This window comes from Hibiscus syriacus, unplaced genomic scaffold (genome assembly GCF_006381635.1).
Source record: "Hibiscus syriacus cultivar Baekdansim isolate YM2019G1 unplaced genomic scaffold, ASM638163v2 tig00110300_pilon, whole genome shotgun sequence".
In the NCBI taxonomy this organism is placed as follows: Eukaryota; Viridiplantae; Streptophyta; class Magnoliopsida; order Malvales; family Malvaceae; genus Hibiscus; species Hibiscus syriacus.
Window position 1 is genome coordinate 159,761 of NW_024062669.1, and position 6,992 is coordinate 166,752.

Consider the following 6,992-nt stretch of genomic DNA (forward strand, 5'->3'; position numbering starts at 1 on the left):
CCTGTCCTGAAGATGAGTGAAGACCTTCATCCACTTTTCCTTTGTAGCGTCTTCATGCCATTTCATAATGATGAACTCTCCCAAAGGTGAATAGGTGGTGATAAATCGGCAGTAGGCAACCCCGTTAGTCTTCCAGAAGTGGCTGTGAATCCAGACTTGAAGGAGCTGAACACACCCAATGAACCTTCCTCCACCAGTTCTTCTGCAATGATTAAGAGACCGAAAGGTCTCGGATAAGATGGTCGGTGTTGGGTTGACTCGCCTTGGAAGTTATTCAAATAGTTCCACCACAGCTGCGTCGATGCACCCTAGGGTCTTCAGAAAGATAATAAAACCGTACAGACCCAGTGCAAAAAGATCTATAGTCTTTCATTCATCAAGGTGGTTCTTCATTAATTATTTTATGTAGATCCACTCAATTGCTTCCCGTTACCTTTGTGTCGGAGTTGATCAATTACCCATTTTTCATCAACCCTTGCAATCTTGGCCAGTTCGTTCTTGAAAGGCTGACTCTTGATGTGTTTGATATATGCTCTTTCTAGTCTGATGCTTTCGCAGTATAGTAGGGTAGTATACTCTTCGATAGTGGGCACCATGTCTTCCCGGTTAAAGGTGAAGCAACTATATCCCGGGTTCCAGAATTGAATCAATGCTCGGAGCAGGGGCTCATCAGTCTTGAGATGGAGTAAGAGGGAAATATCACCATATCGTTGCCTGAACTTCTGCTTTCTGTCATTCTTCCAACTGTCCCAAATGTTCCGTAGCTCTTGGACATCATTCTGTTTCAGGCTGACAGAGGCGTAGCTAACCAGCTCTGACACATAGTTCCCTTGAAGACTGTCCCCTGAAGACATCACCTTTGTCCATTAATTCAGATTATTTTGTGTGTAACAAATGCTTTTTAGGGATCAATAGCCTCTTGTTATGATGCAAATGCTAAAAACCAAACACAAAGGAAAAAAAGTTAGTAAAATAAAAATAAATAAATAAAAAATGACGAAAGAAAAAAAACATAATAAAACATGGTTAGGGTAAAAAATATCCTAGGTTTTGGAATGTGGTTTCGTGGTAGGCTCTAATTCTCTATAGTCTCCCGGTTTAGGTTCTAAAAAATGGTACCCGAGTTCTCCTTGCCAGTGCCCCCTTGGGCTTGCCAGACCCTTAGTCCTAAACCCATCACAGGCTTGTGTGGACTAAGTTAAACTCGAGAGGACACATTCCCTTATGCTCGCACAGTGAATAAATTCACACGAAGACATAAGGTATTTGAATCACGAAGGCTACTTGCTAGGTACGCATGGTGAATAAATTCACACGAATGCGTCGTTTTTACTCCCACTTAAAATAGGGTTCAGAGCTCGGGTATAGAGCCTTAGAGGAAAAAAATGAATTTGGAAGGCTGAAATCATTAGAAAACGGTTAGTATAACTATTTACTCGAAAATATAATCAAAGATAAACAATAAGGATCGAAATGTTACCTTAAAATTTAAACTTACTCTTTTCGTTAAAAAGATAACTGAAAATTACTTTAGTCTGACTCACTTACTTATCCCTAGCAGAGTCACCAAGCTGTCGAAACCGTATTTAAGGTGGGCCCCAAAATTGGGCTTCGACGTGAATGAATTGGGTTAGAGTCGCCACCGATAATTTTAAAACGAAATTTAGGTAGATCGGACACCATCTTACCTGATCCGCGTTTCACTAGAGTTATGTCGAGTTCGAGAGTCGGTTACGGTCAAGGAATGACTAATACCTTGAACCGCCCTTTCGGTACCAATTAATTTGTCGGTTGTCTTTAATTGCGAAAATTAAAATTAAAATTAAAATTTAAAATATTTGATTCGAATTAACTTACCTTGGATTAGTTGTGAACTTCTCTAAAAAAAAGGATCGAGAATGTTAGTTAAGGAATAATAAATGTTAAATAGATCAAAGAAAAATGTAGAAATAATAAAAAAGAAAAATAATCATTAAATAAAAAAAGGAAAAAGTAAATAAATAAAATAGATAGGAAAAAAAATAAACCGATGAAATAAAATGAGATAAAATAAAATAATAAAAAAAGATAAATGAATAATAATAATAATATTAATAATGCTAAAAAATATAAATATATAGTAATAATAAAAGGGACTAAATTGAAATAAAATAAAATTTGAGGGTCAATTTCAATGTAAATCGAAGAAAGAATGAATTTCAGGAGCAAAATAATATGTATAAAACATAAGGGGGAACAAAATCATAATTATTCCCAAAAATGTGGGATACGCTTGTGAGATTACAAGATGGGGAGGACTAAACCTGACATTACCCTATTTTGGCTTGAAAACACGGGAATAAGGGAGACCAAAACGACGTAGTCTCAATCTTGCTATTTAAGGCCAAAATATGGCCTCTCTTACCTTATTCCCCCTCATTTCTCTATTTCCGCCTTTCTCTCTAAATTTGAGAGAAGAAAAAATTCTCTCGCCCCTCGCTACGGCTCTCTCGCCGGAGGGATGGTCCGCCGCTGGAAGCCGCCACTGTCCATCGCTCCGGCCGCCACCGTCAGTGGCCGAAAAACCCCAAATTCTCACCAAATACCTTTCTCAACGTCGTAAACACCGTCCTAAAGCCCAAATCCCACAAAGGTCCCCAAAACGACGTAAATCTACAGCGCAAGTTTTGGTTTGTTTTACCTTTTAAAACTGGCGTCCCTTGAGTTTCGGCCACTCTTCGGTTACGGCTAGGCTCTTGCGTGCTCTTAGTGAACAAAACCGAGTAACCCTCGATTTTATGTGATTTTTAGTGAATGTTTGCTCTGACTTTTTGATTTTGGTTGTTTTTCGTGTTTGTGGTATGTGGGTTTGGCTTGTGTTGCGTTTTTTATTCACTGTGTACTCGATGATGCTCTCTCGCTAATGGTTTCTCTCTGTAGTACTGTTGTTGTGTTTTGGTTCACTGTCGGTGGTGTTTGGTTTCGATGATGCTTGGGTTACTGGCAATTTTTCTGGCAGTGTTTATGCTTTTGACTGTGATTTTCGTCCCCCCTTTGTCGTGGCTTGGTGGGTATTTATACTCCCACCGGCCGTTGTTACCTCGAAATGGGGGCTTATTGACTGTTTTGGCTGTCACTTCGGGTTGGGTCAGTCCCGGGATCTCGGCTGGTCGTTGGCTTGACCTACTCGTGATTTGTTCTCCCATGGGAAGCTGATCGTTTGCAGAAACCCTAGTCTGCTGTAACCTAACTGTATGGGATGGTTCATGCTAATTTTTGGACAATTTGGACTTGGCCCCCTTTGAACTAGACCGAAACTTTTGGACATGAAAAAAACAAAAAAATAATAAATAATAAAATAATATATTATATAATATATATTTTTAGAAAATTGTTTTAAAACTATATATAATATTCAAATATTTAAAAAACAATATATTATATAATTTTTAAAAAATGTTTTCAAATTCTATATATAGTTTTCAAAAAATGTTTTAAAACTATATTATATGTTTTCAAATGTTTAAAAAACCATATATATATATTTTCAAAATGTTTTAAAAAAATATTATGTATATATTTCAAATGATTTAAAAATATATATATAATTTTTCAAAATGTTTTAGAAACCATATTATATATATATATTCAAAACGCTTTTAAAAAACTATATTATATAAGTTTTCTAAAATTATTTAAAAAAAACTATATATTCTACAAGTTGTCAAAATTATTTAAAAAACTATATAATATATATATGTATATGTATAAAAGTTTGACGAAAATGAGTGTCTACACAAAGCACAAACAAATGGCCTCTATCCTCCACCTAACCCTCCTCACAGAGTAAACACCAAGGAGGCGCAAACAACCCCAATCGACTAAAAGAACCCTAATAGACAAACGATCATACATTGCCATCCACAAACATAACTATATTCGGAATGCAATACCTTGAATTAATATTTTAGTTTATATATTCTTTAAGTTATTATCAATTTTAAAATTTAGTAAATTGATTTCTCTTGAAAAATAAAATAATTTAATTAATATTCACTTTGAAAATGAGTAAATAAGAACGATATATGATTATATTGATATTTTCTTTTGGTACATGATACATGTTCAATTATGATTAAACATCTTTTTAAAATCAAATTATTTTTAAAAATTATATGATTTTATAAAAATATCATGATTTAATTTTTAAAAAAATAAATTTTAACTACTTTTTATGATTTGTATATCATTTTTTAATTAAATTCTTACTTTTATTCTAAATCTAGAATATACGTGCATATAATCTCCTCAAACAAAATTCCTTTAAGCTGTTTTTTACGTTTTGCCTTGATGTTTTCAGTGGCTCTAGCTTATTGATTTGTTTGTATAATAAAAAGGGTCAATTTCAATTAAAATCAAGCCCACATGCTGTTTCCAATATAAGATATGGTTTCTATTTGAGGGTCACTGTGCTGGGTGCCAATTGCATAATTCTCCGTATTTCATACTTTCGTGTCGTTCTAAATTCTAATCGACAAGGCCTTCTTACAAATAAGTTCTACAATAGTTGTTCATTTAACTCTCACATTATGGATATTTAATAAATATATATATATATAATGAAAGGTAAAACATATAAAGGAATGATGGATGGTATAAGTAATTATTTATTTATTTATTTTTGATCATATCTAATGAAGATATAGGAAATTTGGAAGTAGTAACAATATTATCAAAGCTTTATAGGAAATTTAGTAATTAATATTATCTGAGTTTGGTAAAATCATTTTTGTAAAGTATATTAATTCATTTTTTTGTATTTTATAAGATATTTAACGATACGAGTAAACATATTTAGTTGGCTGGTCAAGCTGTTCATATTTATTCATCTATATTCTTTTAGGTCATATGTTTCTATATATCTATTAGTCTAATTTTTTAGAAAGTTAAAGTGATTACAAAGTAGAATGTGTTCTAAATACTTTCAATCATTTAATAATAAACGTTCAATCACCCTTGTAGTCGTTGGTGCTCGAACCTATGACCTTTAGAAACAACAAAAATACTTTTAACCACCAAGGTAAATTGATTCATGCCTTTCTATATTAGATTTTAACAAATCTTTTAGACGCATTTATGCTTGAAAATATCTTGATGAAATAAATATGTTGAAGTACATCTATTCTTGATAATTTTTTTAAGAGATTGGTAATTATAAAAAATAGTTTTTATTTATAAATTAATGTTCAATAATAAAAGTTTTAACGTGAAGATATTTATTAAATTGAACATAAAGTACGTTATTCATATAATATATATTAAAAATTCAGTGAGTGAATTAATTGATAAAAAGAAATATTGTTTTCTTTAGAGGATTCGGGATCAAACAATTGCGTTTATAGGAGATGTATTGTTAATTATTAAAAAAAAATTAAACATATATTACTTTATAATCGTTTCAGACTATTAAAAATATAATATAATATATACATAATATATACTTAGAATTGTTTGTTTGGCAAACAATTACGAGCGGAGCCTAAACATTTAGTAAGAGTCCTCATATTTATGTATTGTTGAAATAATAGCATAATATGCATGGTTATCAAAATCGGGGACCGGGTTCACCGGTTGAACCGTGAACGGTGGCCTGTCCGTCCGGTTACCTCACAAAATCGGTTGGCAATGACCGGCTGAAAACCAATAGAACGAGGTAACCGACTGAAAACCGACAAAACGGTTTGATCCGCCGGGTTCATTCTTTTCTTTTAAAAAAAATTAAAGCAAACGACGTCGTTTGTTCAACGAGCCAAGTCAAATTCGAGTATTGTTGAGCTCGACTCGAACTCGAAAACTTTAAAAGTAAGCTTAACTCGACTCAAAAACTCACAAGCTAAAATTATCAAGTTCAACTCGAACTCGAAATATAATATTAAACTTGAACTCGAAAAGGCTCGAACTCAAAAAAAATTTAGAAGTTCGATTGAAGCCTAAAATTTGAGCTCAATTGAAGCAAAAGAATAGTTCACTCTGTGCTCACCAAAAGACTCCATTATTTTGAATGTCAAATTACCTCTATTATTTATAGAAGTAAGTTGGGATGCTCTTCTATGTTTTTAACCATGTGGGATTGTTGTTCTCATATTTTTACTCTTTAAACTTTTGTGATGCTCTTCTATGTTTCTTAGCAGTGGGATTGTTTTTTTAAAAAAAATTAAACCAAATAACATCATTTGTTATGATTTTTAAGCCCCAATTTTATTTTTTTGATTAGTTATATAATTATTTTTATTTAATATGTTTACCTTAAATATTATGTTGTAGTTGATTTGAATCATTTTGTTTCACTTAATTTTATGGTTTTTAATTATATATGTTAGACTTGTGATATTTTATACCTTTTTATTGTAAACTTAAAAAAAGTGTTACATATATATTAATATTGCTTCAAATATTAGTAAAATTAAAAAATATTATTTTATATAAAATTCGGTTCAACCGCGGTTGAACCCGGTTAAACCAGTGAACCAGTACCTTCACTGGTTTAATGTCCGGTCCGGTTTTAAAAACATTGATAATATGTCATTAAAAAGAAATCACGAGACAATGAAATTTGGACGGAATGAGCATTATGCGATCGAGATGTGTAAAACGTGGGTATGATTCGTTGATTCTGTAAAAAGAGTTGGATATTTTTCTGGAAAGAAGTTGAATAATTCGGGTTAAATATTATGGGCTATAGTCAAATATACGAACGAGTGGATGGTGCACGTTTATGGTTTTCTGGGGTGCACGTTAGCAGGGCTAATGGGATCTGAGTTTTCGGTGCGTTTCCAGTGCTTTTTCGATTGGTTTTCTCTGTTTGTTATCTTCTCTACGGTCTTCTTTCATTATGAGTATTGGTATGTTGGATTGGAGGAAGCTTTTTGGGGTATTGTTGGGCAGGCTTTGGAGTTCTTTCCTTCGGTGGTTCGGGATGGGATTCCGACTGTTCAGCCTCCGTCTGAGGTGTT